This window comes from Oncorhynchus masou, chromosome 5, assembly GCF_036934945.1.
Source record: "Oncorhynchus masou masou isolate Uvic2021 chromosome 5, UVic_Omas_1.1, whole genome shotgun sequence".
In the NCBI taxonomy this organism is placed as follows: Eukaryota; Metazoa; Chordata; class Actinopteri; order Salmoniformes; family Salmonidae; genus Oncorhynchus; species Oncorhynchus masou.
Window position 1 is genome coordinate 57,497,771 of NC_088216.1, and position 23,217 is coordinate 57,520,987.

General features: G+C 43.1%; 1 pseudogene; it reads right to left on the reverse strand.

The window, feature by feature from the left end:
• The window catches only part of LOC135539936 (testis-expressed protein 264 homolog), a 138,921-nt pseudogene that overhangs the window by 14,906 nt on the left and 100,798 nt on the right, over positions 1–23,217 (reverse strand).

Below are 23,217 nucleotides of genomic sequence, written 5' to 3' on the forward strand. Positions count from 1 at the left end.
CCCAGGTCCAGCAGAAATTCAAGGAAATGTACAATATAATACAGAGCCATGAGTGCATGGAGCTCCCTTCCATCTTATATAGTGCAAGTGAACAGCAAACCTGTTTTCAAAAAACAAATAAAGCTCACGGCACAACGCCTCTCCCCAATGTGACCTACTTGTTGTGTGTATGTACTGACATGTATGTGTAACTGATAGATGAGCACGCACGCACACACACACACACACACACACACACACACACACACACACACACACACACACACACACACACACACACACACACACACACACATTTTTACATTTATGCAAATTGTCATTTTAGCTATTTGTCGGGCCCCAGTAAGACTCGCTGTCACCGTTGTTGTTGGCTAATGGAAATTGAAATAAATCAAATCCCTACCAACATGCACATACAGTTGAAGTCGGGGGTTTACATACACTTAGGTTGGAGAAATTAAAACTTGTTTTTCAACCACTCCACACATTTCTTGTTTACAAACTATAGTTTTGGCAAGTCTTTAAGGACATCTACTTTCTGCATGACAACAAGTCATTTTTACAACAATTGTTCACAGACAGATTATTTCACTTATAATTCACTGTATCACAACTCCAGTGGGTCAGAAGTTTACATACACTAAGTTGACTGTGCATTTAAACAGCTTGGAAAATTCCAGAAAATGTCATGGCTTTAGAAGCTTCTGATAGGCTAGTTGACATCATTTGAGTCAATTGGAGGTGTACCTGTGGATGTATTTCAAGGCCGACCTTCAAACTCAGTGGCTCTTTGCTTGACATCATGTGAAAATCAAAAGAAATCAGCCCCAAAAAATGTGTTGACCTCCACATTCTGGGAGCAATTTCCAAACGCCTGAAGGTACCACATTCATCTGTACAAAAAAATAGTATGCAAGTATAAGCACAATGGGACCACGCAGCCGTCATACCGCTCAGGAAGGAGACACATTCTGTCTCCTAGAGTGTACTTTGGTGCGAAAAGGGCAAATCAATTCTAGAACAGCAGCAAAGGACCTTGTGAAGATGCTAGAGGAAACAGGTACAAAAGTATCTATATCCACAGTAAAAACAAGTCCTATATCGACAACCTGAATGGCCGCTCAGCCAGGAAGAAGCCACTGCTCGAAAACCACCATAAAAAGCCAGACTACAGTCTGCAACTGCACATGGGGACAAAAATTGTACTTTTTGGAGAAATGTCCTCTGGTCTGATGAAACAAAATTATAACTATTTGGCCATAATGACCATCGTTATGCTTGGAGGAAAAAGGGTGAGGCTTGCAAGCCGAAGTACACCATCCCAACCGTGAGACATGGGAGTGGCAGCCTCATGTTGTGGGGGTGCTTTGCTGCAGGAGGACTGGTGAACTTCACAAAATAGATGGCATCATGAGGTAGGAAAATTATGTGGATATATTGAAGCAACATCTCAGACATCAGTCAGGAAGTTAAAGCTTGGTCGTAAATGGGTCTTCCAAATGGACAATGACCCCAAGCATACTTCCAAAGTTGTGGCAAAATGGCTTAAGGACAACAAAGTCAAGGTATTGGAGTGGCCATCACAAAGCCCTGACCTCAATCCTAGGGCTGGGCGATCAATCAATATCAATAATTATTGAGGTAATCACTTCCCTCAATAACGATATAAAACATTTAGATTCATTTTCAATAATGTCGATATAGAATAATTAAGTACAGCAGTCCATTTCACCTCTGTGACGCAGCAGGAACGTGTGGAGAAGTAACAATATGGACATGGAGAGGTATACCACTAAAAACCACTTAGCACCTTGAGTAATGGAGTAGCCACTATTAACCACGAAAAATGAGTGATGTCGGCGAAAACAGTGGCAGTGATGGCCATGGAGAAGGAGCAGCTTCCAACAAAGAAATGATTGATAAAAAGGGTTAAACTGTTTCAGTAATTTGAAAGTGGTTTGGCTTTTTGAAGACCAACAAAGAACAGAGCAATGTTCGGTGCAAATTGTGTCGTAGACAGGTGGCTACGAAGTCTGGTAAAACGACAAACCTTTTTCAACATCTGAAGCAAAATCACACTTTGGAACATGCAGGAAGTTTGAGTTCGCGCCACGGTATTGATAAACGCTCTTCAAGCACCAGCCAATCTAGGGATGTTTGCCCAAAGCAGTGAACACTGACAGCATTTATACCCTACAAGCAAACATTAAAAAAACAAAGACATCACAAATGCTACCAATTAGCACAGTCGAAGACATGCTACCAATTAGCACAGTCAAAAAGGAAGGTTTCAAGAGGCTTATTAAGTTAATTGACCCCAAGTACGTGCTCCGTGGCCGCAAACATGGAACAATTTTCCTTAAAACTTTATTTGATTAATATCGTGATAATTATCATTATCGAATGATTATCATGATAAAAACCTGACTCAGTTACACCAGCTCAGTCAGGAGGAATGGGCCAATATTCACACAACTTATTGGAAGGCTACCCGAAACGTTTGACCCAAGTTAAACAATTTAAAGGCAATGCTAACAAATACTAAGTAAGTGTATGTAAACTTCTGACCCACTGGGAATGTGATGAAAGAAATAAAAGCTGAAATAAATCATTCTCTCTACTATTATTCTGACATTTCACATTCTTAAAATAAAGTGGTGATCCTAACGGACCTAAGACAGGGAATTTTGACTTGGAATTGTGAAAAACTGAGTTGAAATGTATTTGGCTAAGGTGTATGTAAACTTCTGACTACCTCAATTACCTCGTACCCCTGCACGTTGACTCGTTGTTATATACCCCGTGTATATAGCAAAGTTACAGTTACTCCTTGTGTTATTATTTCTCTATTTTTCTCTCTGTATTGTTGGGAAGGGCCTGTAAGTCAGCATTTCATTACACCGGTTGTTTACGAAGCATGTGACAAATAAAATGTGACTTTATTTGATTTGACACACACACACAGCTTATGTTTGCTGTTAGTATTGCAGAACTGCGTTGACCCACTGTTTACTGTAGACTGCTGGGGGACTGACATATTGATTATTGAAGCAATTTAGATTTAGAGTGAAAGTGAAAGATCCTCAGGTCACAACACAGTACACCAGACAGCGTCCCACACTGCCATAAATCCTCACTACATGACAGGGCCAAGCAGAGAGAGAGAGAGAGAAAGAGAGAGAGAGAGAGGGAGCGAGAGAGATAGATAGAGGGGAGATGGTGAGGAGGGGAGAGCAGAAGGAGCAACAGGAAAGGAGAGGGAGATGCATGGAAAGGGAGAGTCAACATTTGGAGTAAACTGAACTCAGTGGGCTTTCTGAAGTCTGATGCCTAAACAAATACAAAATATGAAATTCTACCAATGAACACCCTTTTGTCTCAATTTGGTGTTGTTGACAAATAAATGAAAAGCTGTGAACGCCACAAACTCCCAGCATGTCGCTGGTGTCTGTGCTTGTATAATTCATCATCAATAGGCGGGCAGTGCCCTCCTCAATGACCAATAGCAGACTCTCACCATGGTAACCAGTTCTGCACCTACACAGACATCATTACATGAATGGGCACAGAACAAAGGAAAGACAAGTCAACAACAGTCAACAATAATTACGAAAAAGAACAAAGGAAAGACAATAACCCCCACAATACAGGGCATTGGATTACCAAAACTAGTGCACTATAGGAAGAAGAGCCTCTGTGAGCCCTTGCTTCCCCATTCCCCCTCTGTTACCTCCTCTCAGTCAAGCCATCTTAGTCTACACCTACAGCCCACACAGTCTTATCCACACACACACTAACCCGCTTCCCTTACAAAATGATTTGTGCAAAGACAAAGTCAATATCGCTACTGTGCTAAACTGAAGGCCCTATCAAGTTTAAAAGACCAACAAATTGTGCTTGAAGAAACGTACTTACAGTGACAGAACAATTACAGGGACTCATATATCAGCTGTTGGATGGAATCAACGTGGTGGGGCACTGAGTGCAGCTCCCGTTGAAAAATACCTGCAGCTACATCCAAGCTGTTTGTTAGTTCTTGAAATCGAACACACAGCCTTACCTTGGGATAGAATAGACTAGAGGCGTAGCCTGTTGATCTGCAAACTCACTTAAGTGACAAATACTTCAAACAAACCTCTTAGTCAAACAAGCTGTTCAGGAAGAAACAGTTCAATGCTTTTGTCTTTCTTTCCTCTACTGGCCACCCTAAGTCTAATTTCAACTTCTTTGATGTTTTCTTGCTATGAAACTAGCTAAAAAACATCTTTGTTGCTTGAACGTTTCAGTGGTTGTATGGAGAGAGGAGGGGATTAGAATACCTGCAATATCCGTCCCTCTGTCCTGGTCCGAGGATTCCTCTGTCACCGGTGTCTTGGCCGCTGTCTGTGTGATGAGCTCGGGCACAACGAAGCCAGTGTGGTGGAAGCCACTCTGGGAGGACAGTGGAGCCATGTAGTGGGTCAGGTCCCCTGTATTGATCTCAATGAATGGCCAGGCATGGAGCTGCCTCTCCTGTGGGGTGGGTGGGTGAGAGTGAGAGAGAGAGTGAGAGTGAGAGAGAGAGAGAGGGGGGGGACAGAGCAGGAGAGAGAGAGAATGTTTCATTCCCATTGACAAGAGGCAGTGCATTTTATGAGATCTGCCCTCCACTCCTGAGCTTGTCTAAGGCTCAACCACTCTGTATGTAAAAAACAACTGTCAACAATGCAGGGAGAGTTACTTTAAAGAAGAACTAAGTCTTTCTCTAAAGACGGCTGCTGTAGACCAGAAAGACTTGTCAGTTTGACCATGTACCACATCTATAAGCACTGTATTACTCCCATAACAATAAACTGAGCTGTGAACCATTAAGCCAATTTGGTCAGTGAGAAAGCATGACATCATTTCTCTCCTCTCCCACTCTAGTCTGAACTACAGACACCAGTATATAAAGATATTCTTTCCAGGAGGAGATAACCACCTGCTTGAGACCTTTACTCCCCTCCCTGCTCATAACGTTTAACGCTGCGCAGTTTGCTTATCCAGCACACCCTGATTAGAACAAGGTTGTGTGAGGGATGAGCAGACACAGACATGGGGACACACGAAAAGGCGCACGCACACATACACACACCAATTATTCTTAATTTAGTGAGCCAGTCTCTTTTGTCATGGAAAAAAACAGACACTCCAGTAATTTAAAAAAAAGTGTTTACACACTATGAGAAAACCTGGATACAAACATTGATATGATGTGTAACCTCACACAGAGTAGTGAGCTAATCAATGAGGATTGATACAGTGCCTTCAGAAAGTATTCATACCCCTTGACCTATTCCACATTTTGTTGTGTTACAGCTTGAATTCAAAATTGATTAAATAGATGTTTTCCTTCACCCAACTACACACAATACCCCATAATTACATTTGAGCAAATTCTATTGAAAATTAAATACATAAATATCTAATTTACATAAGTATTCACACTCCTGAGTTAATACATGTTAGAATCCCCTTTGTCTTTCTGGGTAAGTCTATAAGAGCTTTGCACACCTGGATTGTACAATATTTGCACATTATTATTTAAACAATTCTTCAAGCTCTGTCAAGTTGATTGTTTGATCATTACTAGACAGCCGTTTTTAAGTCTTGCCATAGATTTTCAAGCCGATTTAAGTCAAAACTGTAACTAGGCAACTCAGGAACATTCAATGGTCATCAATGGTCATCTTGGTAAGCAACTCCAGTGTATATATTACCCTTGTGTTTTAGGTTATTGTTCTGCTGAAAGGTGCATTTGTCTCCCAGTGTCTGTTGGAAAGCAGACAGACCCAGGTTTTTCTCTAGGATTTAGCCTGGGCTTAGCTCTATTCCATTTGGTAGTGGTTGCATCATGCTATGGATATGCTTTGCATCGGCAAGGACGAGGGAGTTTTTTTTATATAAAAAAAAACATGAAGAGTGGTATTCAAGGATGTGTTGTGTTGGATTTGCCCCAAACAGAACACTTTGTATTAAAAAATCCCTGAGCGGTTTACTTCCTCTCCGGCAACTGAATTGGGAAGAACGCCTGTATCTTTGTAGTGACTGGGTGTATTGACACACCATCCAAAGTGTAATTAATAACTTCACCACGCTCAAAGGGATATTCAATATCTTATTATTGTTTCACCCATCTACCAATATGTGCTCTTCTTTGCCAGGCTTTGGAAAACCTCCTTGGCCTTTGTGGTTGAATCTGTGTTTGAAATTCACTGCTTGACTGAGGGACCTTACAAATAATTGTATGTGTGGAGTACAGTGATTCAAAAATCATGTTTAACATAATTATTGCACACAGAGTGAGTCTATGCAACTTATTGTGAATTATTAAGCACATTTTTAATCCAGAACTTGTTTAGGCTTGCCACAACAAAGGGGTTGAATACTTCTTTACTGAAGACATTTCAACTTTTCATTTGCTATTAATTGTAAGAAATTCAAAATTCAAAATACATAAAATACTTCTAATTTGATATTATGGGGTGTTATGTGTATGCCAGTGACACAAAATCTCAATTTAATCATTTTTAAATTCAGGCTGTAACACAGTTGCTTTTTGAACAAGTCAATGGGTGTGAATACTTTCTGAAGCCACAGTATATACAGATATTCCACAAGTTCTGTGATCCATTTAGCAGCATCGATTGACCTTTGATTGAGGATCAGTTTCAGCAAATGGAATCCTCTTTAGAGCAGGGGCACATTACTCCTTCGAGGGACAACCTTTAGAGAACTGTAGAAGAACCTTACCTAAAAAGAAAAGCAGCACGTTAGGCTTCTCAAGGCAACCTGTTTTGTTGCGCTTGAATTCCACAAACCCAATGATCACCATGTTTCTGCAGCTTTAAAATGAGAGCCGTAAGCTTCTCACATTCCCACTACTGATACACCAGTCAACTATACCATTACGTTAAGAGCCCATTCCAATGATAAGCTGTGTGTTTTGCAGATGGGCAGAAGGAATCAGATAAGCGGAGGAGTGACATGATGAAGCCCTACCAGTATGCTGACATAATACTCCACTATAATTGATGTGTCTGGTGAATGAATATGAATTTCTGCGAGATAAGTTCCTCCATGCAAGTCCATTAACAAACCATGTACATATGCTGTATCTGTAGTTGGGTTAAAATGTTGTTGAATAATAAACTACATTCATCAATCTGACTCCAATTACCATGTTAATAAATGCTATAGACATTTGACATTTTAGTAATTTAGCAGATTCTCTTATCCAGTGTGACTTACAGTTAATGCATTCATCTTAAGATAGTTAGGTGGGACAACCACAGGTATAGTAAGTACTCTTTTCCTCAATAAAGTTGCTATCAGCAAAGTCAGAGCTAGAAGGGGAGGGGTGTTGAGGTGAGGAGGGGGATAATTTAAAATACTCTTTGATGATGTGTGGTTTCAGGTGCTTTCGGGGAGATGGGCAGGGCCTCCGCAGTCCAAGCTTCAGGGGGAAGCAGATTCCACCATTGGGGTGCCAGGACAGAGAAGAGCTTGGACTGGGCTGAGTGGGAGCTGCCCTCCCGTAGCGGTGAGAGGGCCAAAAGGCAAGATGTGGCAGATGTGCTCTGGTTCGTGTGCAGGGTTTGAGCATAGTTCCTCTTGCTGCTCTGTAGGCCAGCACCATGGTTTTGTAGTGGATGTGAGCTTCTACTGGTAGCTATTTCAGTGTGCAGAGGAGCAGGGTGACATGGGAGAACTTGGGAAGGTTGAAAACCAGCCGGACTGCAGCGTTCTGGATAAGTTGCAGGGGTTTTATGGCACACGCAGGGAGCCTAACCAACAGTGAGTTGCAGTAGTTCTAGCGGGAGATGACAAGTGCCTGGATTAGGACCTGCACCACTTCCTGTGTGAGGTGGGGTCGTACTCTACGGATGTTGTAGAGCATGAACCTACAGGAGTGAGTCACTGCTTTGATGTTGGCAGAGAACGACAGGGTGTTGTCAAGAGTCACACCAAGGTTCTGTGCACTCTGGGAGAGCGACACTGTGGAGTTATCAACCGTGATGGAGAGGTCTTTGTACAGGCAGGCCTTCACCGGGGGGGAAGAGCAGCTCCCTCTTGTCGAGGTTGAGCTTAAGGTGGTGGGCTGACATCCAAGCTGATTTATCTGCCAGGCACACAGAGATGCATGCCGCCACCTGGGTATCAGAAGGTGGGAAGGAGAAAAGTAATTGAGTGTCATCTGCATAGCAGATAGTTCTGTGTGAGTGGGACCAGTGGACTCAATAGGCTCAGTGAATGAGGAGTGGATATCCTCAACTCTCTTTTCCAAGTGATTGACAAAGTTGTCCGCAGAGAGGGAGGAGTAAGGGGAGGGGTGGAGGATTAAGGAGGGAGGACAAGGTGGAAAATAGTTTAATAGGGTTAAAATTTGGAATGATAGAAAGTGGGGTAAGCAGCAGATACAGAGAAAGAGAAGGTCGAGAGGAGGGAGTGAAGTTTAATTTTCCTCATTTCACAATTAGCTGCCAGCTTGCAATGAGTCACCCAGCCACGGAGCAGGAGGGGAGGCTCGAGCCGGCTGGGAGGAAAGGGGACACTGCAAGTCATAGGATGCAGAAAGGGAGGAGAGTAGGGTCAGAGGCAGAATCAGGAGGGAGAAGGATTTAGTAGAAAAGATAGATGATAGGATAGAAGAGGAGAGAGTAGTGGGAGAGAGAGAGAGAGAGAGAAGATTGCGACAGAACATGACCATCTGGGTATTGGCTGAGTGGATAGGGTTAGAGGAAAGGGAGACAGAAAAGGAAACAAAGCACTTATCAGAGACCTGGAGGGGGGTTGCAGTAAGATTAGTAGGCGAACAGTCTCTGGTAAAGATGAGGTCAAGCGTATTGCCTGCCTTGTGAGTTAGATGGGACTGGGAAAGGGTGAGGTCAAAAGAGGCAAGGAGGTGAAAGAGAGAGTTGGAAAGAAAATAATCGAAGGCAGATGTCAGGAGGTTGAAGTCACCAGGTACTAAGAGCGGTGAGCCAGTGTCAGGAAATGAGTTTATCAAGGTGTCAAGCTCATTGAGAAACTCTACAAGGGCACCTAGTGGGCAATAGATGACAACAATGTTAAGCTTGAGTGGACAAGTGACAGTGACCGCATGGAATTCAAAAGAGAAGATGGGCAGGTGAGAGACGGAGAAAAGAGAAAATCTCCAGTTAGGAGAAATGAGTAGCTGTGTGCCACCACCGCGACGACCAGATGCTCTCAGACTATGAGAGAAATTGCAAAAAAACTCTGTGTTCTTGACCGCAAATCGGCAGTTCCAAACGCTGCCAGAGACCCGGAATTCCACACGTGTTGTGTGTGCAGGGGGCGTCTGTAAAACCTACAGGGTAAGGAGCGAACAGGTATAGAAAACACACACATAGTTGCCAAAGCTACAAAAGAGCAAAACTACATCATCTGAAAATAACTGTAAAATACTCAAGAGCGAGAATGGTGAGGAAGATGCCTCTTTCTTTCCTCGAACGACTTGGCAGAACTCGGCAGAACCGTCTTCATTTCGGCGACAAGACTGCCACTGACACAGCCTCCGCTTACACGGCTACCGCTGAGAAACTAGGGGAGACTGAAGTACTAAAACAAATTGCTAATTGTCTAGCAGAGGTGAAGAGCACACCTCCCTGTAGTAATTGCCGATTGCCTAGGAGAGGCAATACAGCCACTGATTACCAAAACAAGTCACAAATTGCCCTGCCCCCTTAATCTTGGTTGATGTGTCAACAATCAACTGTGAGTTATGAGCAGTCAGCAGTTCACACACCACGTAGGCTACTGGGAAGACAGACAGCACTTAAATAACACTACATGACCAAAAGTAGGCCTACACACATTCATTCAACTGATCAGACGGATAACGAGTAAGACTAATGGCTCAATCTGGGATTCAAACAACAACAAAGGGAACCCAGACACGCTTTTGGTAAAACATCATTGCTATCTCCCTAGCCCACCCGGACGGTGCCAGAGACCTGGGGGGTGAATAGCCGACTTAAGATTCAAATTCAAATACCCCACATTCCGACACCATGAAAAGGAAAACATTTAGGGCCTTTAGCCTCCCTCTCTGGAATATTTCACCTCTGAAATTTGCCAAAATATTCTAAATGAGTCGCAGATGTTTGGTGATTACACACATGCTTAGAGCGCCAATCCATGTGGAAGAGAATCCACCTCGATGTGCCAAGAGATTGGAGCGAGACTGGAGGTTTGAAAATGTGGCCCACAAAGGACCATTGGAAGTGGAGTGATCCAAACGAGGCCCCGGAATATAAAAACCAGGAGTGTGATATCGAGAAGTCACAGTTTCATAGTGATTGAATTACACTACATGACCAAAAGTATGTGGACACCTGCTCGTCCCATCCAAAATCATGGGTATTAATATGGAGTTGGTCTCCCTTTTGCTGCTATAACAGCCTCCACTCTTCTGGGAAGGCTTTCCACTAGATTTTGGAACATTGTTGCGGGGACTTGATTCCATACAGCCACAAGAGCCTTAGCGAGGTCAGGCACTGATGTAGGGTGATTAGGCCTGACTCACAATCCGCGTTCCAATTCATCCCAAAGTTGTTTGATGGAGTTGAGGTCAGGGCTCTGCGCAGGCCACTCAAGTTCTTCCACACCAATCTCAATAAACCATTTCTCTATGTTCTTCGCTCTTTGAAATGGTAAAGCATGGTTGTTTCTCTAGAAAATACCATGAACCCCGATTGACCACACACTGTGCTCCCACGCCAGCTAGTCTCAAAGATTTCTGTATCACAGAGTCCAAGAAGGTCATCATCTCTCCCAACTACAGATGTCTATGTCACCAGTCTCCTTGGGTGGAGGCAAGCGGCTGTGTGAAAGAGGGGAGTTTATAAATATTCTAGAACATTTACCCTAAAGAGAACATTAGGCTTTCATAATTCATAATTGTGCTGCTAAGCTTTTAATTCATGCCCAAGACATTCCAGAGAATTGACAGCTTTACTATATGTATAGTACAGCCACAGAGTCACACAGAGGACATATTATAGGACATAGAATGGGTTGTGGGGGCACCATGTTTCTGTGTTGTAAGTGCTGGGTGTATTGTGCCCTGTGGAGGAGGTAGAGGAATAGAGGCAGTGGGTTGTGGATGTGTGCATTCCCCTCTCCAATTTAGGGGACGAGAGAGAATGGGAGAGGGGGGAGGAGAGGGCAGGTGATTTGTTTTTCATTGGGCATGGTGGACAGTGTGAACCATGCTGATTGATTGGTTTTAATTAGGGCTGTCAAAGTGAACATGTTAATACAGTGTTAATGCTTACATTTGTAATGCCGTAAAAAAAATTGACACCATTAATGCATTTTCTTAGTTTGACACCCTGAACCATCCATAGTTCAAATTTAAGCCCTGGCTGACGATGTGCGAGTTTGACAACCACTTTACTAGCTAGCTACTTGTATGAATGAATGATGGAGAATGCAGGTGCTTTTAAATGTCAAATTCAATTTCAAATCACTCCCCAGATGGCTCTCTGGATAAACCTAAAGTAATTTGCATCAACTGCCATGCTGAACTTGTTTATCGCCGAAGTACATTGGGTCTTCGTTATCATATACAAGCGAAAACATACTGTTGACGCCAACAATACAAGTAATGTTACTAGTAGCAATGGAGGACATCTTCGGCAGGCTAAGCTAGAGGAGGGTGCCGGACAAAGCAGTGGAACATTGAAAACAAAGTTGCCACAGTTTGCACAGACAGTGCAAGGAACATGATTGCAGCTGCGAGGTATCTGCCGTTTGACACCTGCCCTGCACTGTCTCTGAAGGTCCATCACAGTGTCCCTACAGAACAGCACCCGAGCCAAATGCTAATTTTTTTCAGGGCTTTTCTAACACATCCCACCAAACGCTGGGATAACAGCAAGTTGCACATGGGAAAAAGAAGGAGTCACTCGCACAAGATGTCACAACAAGATGGAATTCCACTCCGCGGAAATGCTATTCTTGTATAATAAGTATAATTGAACACGTCCTCACACACAAACATGCACATACACACATCAAATACAATTTTATGTCACATGCACCGAATACCTTAGAGTGAAATGCTCACTTACAAGCCCTTAACCAACAATGCTTTAAAAAGTTAAGAAAAAAATTGTTAAGTAAAAAATAGATAAAAGTAACAAACAATTAAACAGCAGCAGTAAAATAACAATAGCAAGGTTATATACAGGGGGTACCGTACAGAGTCAATGTGCGGGAGCACCAGTTAGTTGAGGTAGTATGAACATGTAGGTAGAGTTAACGTGACTGTGCATAGATAATAAACAAAGAGTAACAGCAGTGTAAAAGAGGGGTCTGAGTAGCCCTTTGATTAGTTCTTCAGGAGTCTTATGGCTTGGGTGTAGAAGCTGTTAAGAAGCCTTTCGGACCTAGACTTGGCACTCCGGTACCGCTTACCGTGAGGTAGCAGAGAGAACAGTCTATGACTAGGGTGGCTGGAGACCTTTGACAATTCTTAGGTCCTGGATGGCAGGAAGCCTGGTCCCAGTCATGTACTGGGCCATACGCACTACCCTCTGTAGTGCCTTGCGGTTGGAGGCCGAGCAGTTGTCATACCAGGCATTTAAAGCTTCAGCCATTCAAAATGATTGCTGTTACTAGGATAAAGCAATCCTTCTCACCCCCCCCCCTTAAATGATTTAGATGCACTATTGTAAAGTGGCTGTTCCACTGATGTCAGAAGGTGAATTCACCAATTTGTAAGTCGCTCTGGATAAGAGCGTCTGCTAAATGACTTAAATGTAAATGTAAATGTAAATTGTTCTCCCAATTACTGATTGGAGGCTTGGCTATAAGAAAAAATCAACTGGCTCTAAGGATAAAGAGCATAAACTTGTCCAACAATGTCATGAATTCCACAGAACATAAACCTGTGACCATACACTACAGTCGTCCTCCTATTTCTTTTCACTGAGCCAGTTGCAAAGACAAACAAGCATGTTGACATTTTCAGATGATAAAGCTGTGCTCTTCCTCTGTACAATATGCCCAGAGAGTGAAAACAACCTCTAACAAGGTACTGATGTGGCAGGCAAAATCTTTATTTAGCACCAAATTGGAGCAAAATAAAAATGTGTGATTAATCGCAATTAACTACAGAATGGAATGTGATTAATCGCAATTAATTATTTTTTATCATTTGACAGACCTAGTTTTAATCTAATCTTGTTAAAAATAGGCATGATATGAATCACCTGCTACATATGAAGCCCTCCCCAGTCCCCAGGACTACTGTCATATGCAAATGAGCCACAGCCACATTGCCCTTGAACCCTCCCAGATAAATAGGAGCAGGACGAAAGAGACAAAGACAATAAGCCGCACACCGACCGACGTCTCTGAGGGAAAGAGTGTCAGCAGAGAGAAGAAGAGACAGGATGGGCGGTGACAAATAGAGAATGACAGAGAGAGAGAGAGTTATAGATTGAGAAAGACGTAGAGAGAGACAGAGAAAGAGGGAAAATGTGTCAAAAGCAACTAAACTGCAAATAAATGACCACTAGCTACGTACGCGTGTCGGAGCCACTAAAACGGGTGCTCATTCCCGAGTGTCTGATCTCTCCACTGCCTTTGCACAGATCTGTAAACCTTTATAGCCTGAGGGTGGTGAGGACACGAGGAGAAACCAGGGCCATTTCACTTTGAATTCCAGAGATGCTTCTGCAGTATAAAAGCGATAGATACTGTGGCATCACTGTGACAGGCAGAGTGAAGTGTTTACATGAACTGAGACTGATTTGACAGATGAGGCACATACATGCAAGATAATAATAACTACTAGCTGCAATCGTTGTCTGTGATATAACAATCAAGAAGATCTCTCTCCCCAGCTCATTGAAACACACCAGAGTAGCCAGTCACTTGGGAATACAGTTAAGTGAATTATGTTGATTACAATCTGATGGCATAATCATTTCAGACTCTACAAATGATTCATTCCTGTGAATATAACCAGTAGGGAAGAATTTGCCACTACTGCAGGAAGTAATGGTTACAGGAAGTAATGGTTACAGGAAGTAATGGTTACAGGAAGTAATGGTTCTCTCAGTTTCAAACCACTCTGGCGCTAGCACAATCACTAGCACAATTATTGTCAAGCAGCTATTTAAAGCCTGATATTAATTACTGTCCATCTCAGAAAAGTAGAAGCCATTCAACAATCAAGGTGAATACAAATGATAAATTACATCGGTTAACCAACAGCAGGGACCAACATAGAGCAGAGCTGATTTATAAAAATCCTTGGCGGCTTTTTGCAAATGTCACTACAAATCCTCTCTAAAAGCACCAAGAGTGTTCAAAGTATAGTGCATCAACGTATTTCCTGGACATGTCCGGACTTGTGCTTCGGTAGTGTTGTTGTGACTAATAAAGATGACATGAAAGCTGAGACATATATTCTATTGAGGAAGTAATTAACCTCCTAGACCTCCACAGCTTCAGGACACAACAGACTTCAATCACACTCCAACACAGCAGTATTGACAACACACACTGACTTAATGGATGTACATCTACAATGGCTGTATTAGTTGGAGAGAAAGAGGGAGTGGGAGAAAGAGAGAGAGACAGACAGGCAGAGAAAGAGATGAGAGAGCTCCATCAATCCACCTGTCGCTACATTCTTAAACTGCTTCACATGTTCTCTGCCCAGGCCTTGCAGTAGTAAATGTGCTGTGCTCTGTATTTAACACAGAAAGAGCATATGAATAATGGATGGACAACATTTATCGTTAGATTTACGGCCCATCGACGCCCCGATTGTTTCATTTCCCAGCTACGCTGATCCATTTGTCCGCCACATCATTCACGTGCATTAATTACCAATAATAAATAGATCAGCACATCCATTGTCTCCCAGTAGCGCCGCTCCCCCTCCTCCGACACAGTCTGATATTTTCCTCCCACCGCGGAGGAAATAAAGATAGAAATCGGAGATAGATTAACTGGCCTGTTGTAATCAAAATGGCGCACCTGGCACGGACGTTTTTCATTACGGCGGGAGGATGTACGATTTCCTCCCTCCTCCTCCCCCTGCCCTTTTCCCTGTGTCGCAATTCTACATCGCCCGTGTTCCTGGTTGGAGGAGATCCATTTTGCTGGCTGGCGAGCCCGGGAGCCAACATGCTTTTACTTAACCTACTCAGTCTGGGGCGAGAAGTTTAATCAGGGATGATGGGACTGAGATGGGCTCTGCTCTCAGATGGAGGACAGAGTGGTAGATAAGGTTGTCCATCTAGTCAGAGCAGATAAGTCACCTGGTCCTGGAGGGGTTATCCTCACAACACCTCTACTAACCTCTCTGAATCTACACACCACTGAACAGTATAGCTTAGCATATAAACAGCAGAGCACAGCAGTTCTCAGTCTGTTGACTCCACTGTGGAGCATTGGCAAAGGTGAGCACTAACCACATGCAAAGAAGAGACTTAAAAACATTAGACAAGGATGCATATTGGTGAACACAATTATACAATACATGTTCATTGGGTTTCTTTTCATATTTCTCTGTTAATAGGCAGCCAGTGAACAGCATATTATGATGAGTAACAATGCCTTTATAATTGTTCTACAAAAATAGCCCACAATGCAGTTGTGCTGCTTTACTCCCTCTGTTACATGACCTGCTCCTCAATAATTCAGCTGCTTTGTTAAGCATTGACGAAAACAGTGTTTTTCTTGGTTAAACAGGCATTTAGGTGGCTCCTGTGCTGCACAGTAATTGGTCTTATCACTTTACCAAATTCTTTCACCTCATTTGCTCTCATGTAAAATGCATATGGCTCTGGGGTTAGTATGGAGTGTGGCGTTTTAACGGCCATATAACAATTGACAGTGCAGCTGCTCCACAGAGCTAAAGACACAGTGTTTAACTCAGGCTATATAAAATACACAGAGTTGCGTATAGGAATCCAAGCTATTTGAAGATCAAACTGGGCTTCAATGTTGAGACACACCAATCTTAATGAGAGGACATCTGTGTGTATATTGAGCTGTAAAGCCTGAACATCACAGTGTGTGAAGAGTAAATACTTTATCTACCCAGCCATTACAATTCACCCCTGCATCTTCCCGTTCTTATCTCATCCCGTGTATTATAAATTAAGAAATGCTTTATAGATTATTTAATCAACATGCTATAGTTGATATATAGGACTGACCTCCACAACAACAGCTATTCATTCAACTGAACCTGAGGACATAACTACCTTCCTGACACAATACAAACAGTAGGTCACTGTACATGTAAACCAAAGACTGGTATATTTAGTGTGAATACTTCCTTGTCTGGAAAATGAGCCTGATCTAGAGGTGCAGTGTATCAGTGGTAACCACTAACCACATGCAAACCCAGCAGCACACACAGAGAGAGGGAGGAACACTTGGCACCAAAGTCTAATGACTAATGAGTTGATATCATTACCTCTCACTTGAGTATGCTGTATGGTGTGCTAGATCATTGTGCTGGGAGCCTTCCAGATAGAGACCGACCAACACGAGAGGAGGGAGGAGGAGGGATATCAAAGAGAAGAACACTTTGTACAAAAACATCCCTAAAAAACACATGGCAACTATATAACAAACACCCATTAGCTAAAAAGGAACTGACTCACACTGCGGCATCGCACTGGTGATCTTGGATGCTCCATAAACAAAGTAATCGATTTTACACCAACGTTTTGGTCAATAGAACTTCATCAGGGCCTCCATTAGCTGACATTAAAACAGATGATCAAAACTACCCCTACTACTGGAGAGAGAGGAGGGATTCAGGAGAGAGCTTTTGGACACATAGCGCCAAACTTTAAACTGTCCCGCAAATGAACAAGAGAATGCTGACATTGAAGGCAGATTATCACGAGAGAGCTTCAGCCTCCTCCTGGATCGATGGTGAAATCCCTGACTAATTAAACGAGACCAAGACAAAGAAACCCAGAGATACTAGAGCAAAGAGTGGAGCAGTGGAGACAAAACAAGGGAGCGAGCACAAATTGATCGAGAAAGTGCAGCCAATTGGTATGCAAGGACAAGGTTCAACTCCCTCAATATAAACTAAGCCTAATTGGATTTTCTGTCTATGAAAGCAAACAATTTTAAGGAAGGAGTTAGCGCCGTTAACGATAATTTGTTTAATTGGGAAGTTCATTAAGTGCTAGTGTGACTGGAGGGGGTAAGACAGGGACAACTAGGAGGAGAGGGGGAGAGGAGAGAGAGAGAGAGAGAGAGACAGAGAGAGGGAGACAGAAGAGAGGGTCCCGTGGGGGTTTGTCGTGACTTTGCTCTCTCTGCCAGCTGCTCTGAGAGGAGACAGCCTCCCTCTCCACAGAGACTAAACAAGTGAAGGGGACACAGGTACTGTAAAAACACCCCTGGAGCCTGATTTAGAATACTGAAGCATTTTACAAGCCACAGCAAAAATACATGCAGACATGGCATAATAACTATGAGCCCTAGTGTCTTTAGAGGTTGCCTATTCAACATTTATCGATAACTGTAGAGCACTGTGCAGTATAGTACATTTGGGCCTTACACAAACCACTGGTAATAAACAGAAAAGCAACACCACTTGGTGTTCATGTCTTTAACACACCTTTCTCCCTCTTTCGATCTCTTACTAGACGCCAATACAGAACCGTCCTTTCATTTGCAGATGTTGGTGATGGGTTGTAGCCGTTTGTCCTTCACCCAGGGCAGAGTGTTTCAAAAGGTCTCTGTGATAGGCTCAAACATCATTCTTCCTACTCCTTTTCATGTGCCATCGCTCGCCCCTCTCCTTGTGACAAGGCCAGTGACAGCAGCGGCGTGAGGGAGGAGAGCAGAATTCTCTAGAATGCTCTTTTATTATTCTCCTATTATGATTGATAACTACTGCACAATTTGAAACATGCCTTCCAAACCATTCTTCCCCAAAACATGAGTAAATATTGGACTATAAATTGTGCCTTCCTGTATTATACACTGAACAAAAATATAAACGCAATATGTGTTGTTTCCATGTTTCATGTTTCATGAGCTGAAATAAAGCTTATTTCTCTCAAATTTTGTGCACAAATATGTTTACATCCCTGTTAGTGAGCATTTATCCTTTGCCAAGATAATCCATCCACCTGATAGCTGTGGCATATCAAGAATCTGATTAAACAGCATGGCCATTACACAGGTGCACCTTGTGCTGGGGACAATAAAGGGCCACTCTAAAATGTGTTGTTTTGTCACACAACACAATGCCACAGACGTCTCAGGTTTTGAGAGAGAGTGCAATTTGCATGCATGCTGAAGGAAGGTCCATCAGAGCTGTTACCAGATAATTGAATGTTTATTTCTCTACCATAACCCGCCTCAAACGTTGTTTTTGTGAATTTGGCAACAGGCCTCACAACCGTAGACCACGTGTATGGCCTTCGTGTGGGCGAGCGGTTTGCTGATGTTAACGTTGTGAACAGAGTGCCCCACGGTGGTGGTGGGGTTATGGTATGGGCAGGCATAATCTACGGACAACGAACACAATTGCATTTTATCAATGGCAATTTGAATGCACAGAAATGCTGTGACGAGATCCTGAGGCCCATTGTAAGGCCCATTTTTTAAAGGTATCTGTGACCAACAGATGTATATCTTTATTCCAAGTCATGTGAAATCCATAGATTAGGGCCAAATGTATTTATTTTAATTGACTGATTTCCATATATGAATTGTAACTCATACAAATCTTTGAAATTGTTGCATGTTGCGATTATGTTTTTGTTCAGTATACTGCTAAATTTTTATCATATTCTTCTGATGTTTATTCTATTCTACTGTTGCATTGTCGAGAAGGAACCTGCACGTAAGCATTTAGTTGGACAGTGTACACCATGTATATCCCATACATACAACTAGTAAAACTAGAGTCAGGAACATACAGCTTCTTTGAAAGTAGAGCGCTATAAAGATAAAGATAACTGTGCAGGGTCTTCATTACAAGCAGCATAGTATAAACCCATGGACACAGAGTTAAAGCTTTTGCAAAATGAATCCATTACATCACATTGAATTTCCTCAGCTTTAATAATAGGATCACTGTTTCCTTCTTCCTGATCCATCTGTAAGGGAACCCGTCAATATCCTCCTAAAGCACTTCATTCCCTCCCTCGCACCATTCCTCGTCTCTTAATTGGCTAATGAGACATCATTGAAGGCCATTTTTCCCTCTGTCCACCAAAAGGTTAGGGGTCAAAGATAGATTGTGAAGAGGAGCTGCTGCAATATGACAACAAACAAATAATGAAGCCCCCCATTAAACTGTCATTCTCTAAGGCAGGGATCTTCAACTAGATTCAGCCGTGGGACGATTGTTTCTCGAGCGGATGGTCAGGGGCCCGGAACATAATTACAAACATTTGTAGACTGCAAATTGACCACAAGAAGCCCAGATATAATATTTGACGAAAACAATAACAATTACAAACCTTGCTTACATTGGTATATGATCACATATATCTCGTGGGAATACTTTGGAACAGATTTCCAAAATTGAAATCACTTGTAGCTGATTTGCTGGTGATTGTACAGTCTTTTATGGACACCACTTTTTTCGAACTTGGGGGGCCAAATAAAAGCCGCGGGTCGCCAGTCAGGGTACCCTGCTCTAAGGCACGGAGAGGATGTTTCATAAATCCAAATGTTTCCCAGATACAGGAGATGACAAAAATGAATGCACAAATCAAAACAAGAGAAATTGGGTTTACTTGAGTGTCAATTCAAGAAAATGCCTATTCAGATTGAAAGCAGAAATAAATATTTTGTAACTGGTGTAAATCAGAAAAAGCAGTTGCACAATGTGTAGGCCTAACCTCCTCTCTGTCACTCTCTGTTTCCGTCTCTGTGTGACTCATATCTCAGGACTCCCCAAAGGATGAGATCCCTCTCTCTGCTCTGTCTCTGTCCCACTTCCTCTGTCCCAAGTTGTTCCAAAGAATCTCTCCATGATTCCAGCTGGGTTATTATACTGAATGATCATTCGCATGTAAATAGGTGGATTCTTAGTGTGTCATCTACTTATCCACTGAGCTGGGGAGGTTTGGGGTCCCAAGACACTAGATGCTGTTAGATATGTGGTGGAGATGGGTTGTTCCTGTTCTAGTGGAGCTCCAAGAACAGTGTGTGTGTGTGTGTGTGTGACAGATATCAGGCAGACAAAACAATACAGTAGTAAAATAGACATGGCTTTCACTTAAGAACTACACATGCGTTGAAAGACCCTGTTGCCCTACTAGTGCAAGAAGACAGGATGTCTATAGAGCAATGGCAGTACACTCTGTGAGAGAAAAATGACTTATTTACCTGATATTAATCGTTAACAATTAACAATTAATATTAAGACATTTCTGTCCTACTGGTGTCTATGTTTTTATGGTCTCCACTCTAGTTCCCTGCAGCTAATCTGGGCGTATGGTCACCAGAGATGGTTTCAGCAGACAAATGAGTTAAAGACTGCAATACATAGACAAGAATGTGTTTTATTAGAGATAGCTAAGGAGTAGAACAATCTCTCATTGTCTCAAAATCATCCTTGCATCTGGGAAACGAAGCCAGAGTGGGGTTAAGACAACAACCCTGTGCAGATAACAACCGGATGAACCCAGAGTAGCTTATGATGCCCCTTGGCCTGCATGGGAGGGGTGGAACCAGCCATGACTAAGCATTTTTACTGTCATCTATATATAGTAGTCTGCATTTGTGTAACGGTTAGGTTACTCGGTCCAACACTCGAGGGTGTGGGGTCGAACAGCCTCATGATTGCAATAATTAATCGATATTGAATAAAAATGATTGTTTGAAGAAATGACAACGTACCTCTCACTTGATTCGAATATTCCACGACAATTCCTCTACACAGGCAGCAGGTGAGAGATGGCTAAGAAGCAGGTTGTGAATAATGGAAGGGAGAGAGGAGAGAGCAGGGCCGTGTCTGTCCCACGTTCACATTGACCGAGTACAGCCTAGTATGGCCCCTGTGGCAGTGGGAGAGAGACCCTGTCCCCAAACTGTGAGTGAGGGGCTGCTTTATCACAGTCTACACACACACACACACACACACACACACACACACACACACACAGCAGAGTCGATCTGTCTATTTATAGCTGGATGATGTCTCACCCTGGTCCCAGGGCAGACGGGGAGGAAAATTAATACAAAAGCAAGGCGAGACATGGTGACAATTGGTGACAATCCCCTGAGTTCCCTCTCTCCCCTGGCCTATTTACTCCCTCAGTACCATCAGAGAGCCACAGAGCCCTCCATCCTCTCAGAGTGGAGGGAAAAAAACTAGATGTCACACCTCTATAGAGGTGTTCAATTGTGACTGTCCCTCCCGGTCACTTACTTCCTCAGCGAAGAGTATTTCTGTCTTCCTTGTGTTGCCTCCATTTTCCACATCCTTCCAGGCCCAGACATAGTCACATAGAGGACATCCTCTATCTGTGTCCTCCAGTCCAGCGTGGCCACCAGCAGCCAGACAGGGAGGCAAGGAGCTGGTCATCGCCTATGGTCTAGCTGGAGGAGGGATAGGGGATGGAGGAATGGAGGTTGGCTGTTGGGTTCAACCTCTCATTGCACCCAGCGATCGATGAGCAGGAAGATTTGATGAGCTGTAAGTGTAGTGACTCTGTCAGCAGCCGCTGTGGTCCTCCCAGCTCCCCCAGGATCGATGAGGCAGGCTGGGGGAAGGAGAGGCAATCAGGCCTGGTGCACTGACCATGGATTATTCCTCTGCCTCGTATCTCTTTTCTTCCTCTCTTCTAATCTCTTCTCTTCCTTCTTTACTCCAAACCAAATTCGCATCCAGCTAATAACAAGGCACTTAACATAGAGACTATAACAACAGGAGGGGTTTTCTCTGCTGAGCCCAAACCTGGTCTCACGCTCGTGACTCTACTGACTGACAAACCAATGACATGTAGGTTCAGCATGAACAGAACACTTAGTGGGGCAAATTAGCCATTATATTGATTCACTGTAACAGCAGGTGTGCGAGGACCCCACTTGAAACAAATAATTCAAACAAATACTAGCCTCGCACTTGGCTGTGAGAAATCACCTCATGAGCTAATTTAGCAGAAACACGGGCCATTTAAAGAGACATTAGTGTGCTTTGGGTTCAATTAGTCTTGGCCATTACAGTTCCTTAAATCATGAAAGCATTAACTGAAAAATGGGGGATCCTCCAGAAATACTTGAATATAAATGGTAAATCATTTTCAAATGATGCTAATCCGTGAGTCTAATGTCAGACATATTCACATCTGTATTGCAATGGGACAGGGAGACTGGTGGGTTCCCTATAGGTAGTCCCCAGGCCTTGTAACTATAGAACCGGTTGATCTTACAATATAGGTCTAATCAGTCCCTTCCCTCATCAGTGGGTTGGCTAGCAGCATCAGTAGAGGTTAGGGAGATTTTAGAGGTAGAAAGCAGTCATTAGAGAAGGGATCCTGGCCTGGGTTCATTTAGGAAGAGCTGAGTGGTAGCCTTGGTAGGCTGGATTTTCTACCAGCTCAGCTGTATGAAGGAGCCTTCCTCATAAAAGTATATATGGATAAGTCTGCTCATCTCTCCCAGGGCCTTTAAGTTGAGAGAAGAGAACTAATACACAGTTAGTTTGGGTTCTCTGCCCATGCCCTCCCTCCCTCCCTCTCGCTCCCTCTCTTGTGACAGATTGATATGGCAAGCAAAATGTCATGTACACTACATGGTCAAAAGGCTCATCGAACATCTCATTCCAAAATCACGGGTATTAATATGGTGTTGGTTCCCCCTTTGCTGCCATAACAGCCTCCACTATTCTGGGAAGGCTTTCTACTAGATGTTGGAACATTGCTGCAGGGGACTTGCTTAAATTCAGCCACAAGACAAATAGGCCTGGCTCACAGTCGGCATTCCAATTCATCCCAAAGGTGTTCGATGGGGATGAGGTCAGGTCTCTGTGCGGGCTTGTCAAGTTCTTCCACACCGATCGACAAACCATTTCTGTATGGATCTCGCTTTGTGCACGAGGGCATTGTCATGCTGAAACAGGAAACTGCCTTCCCCAAACTGTTGCCACAAAGTTGGAAGCACAGAATAATCTAGAATGTAATTATATGCTGCAGCGTTAAGATTTCCCTTCAC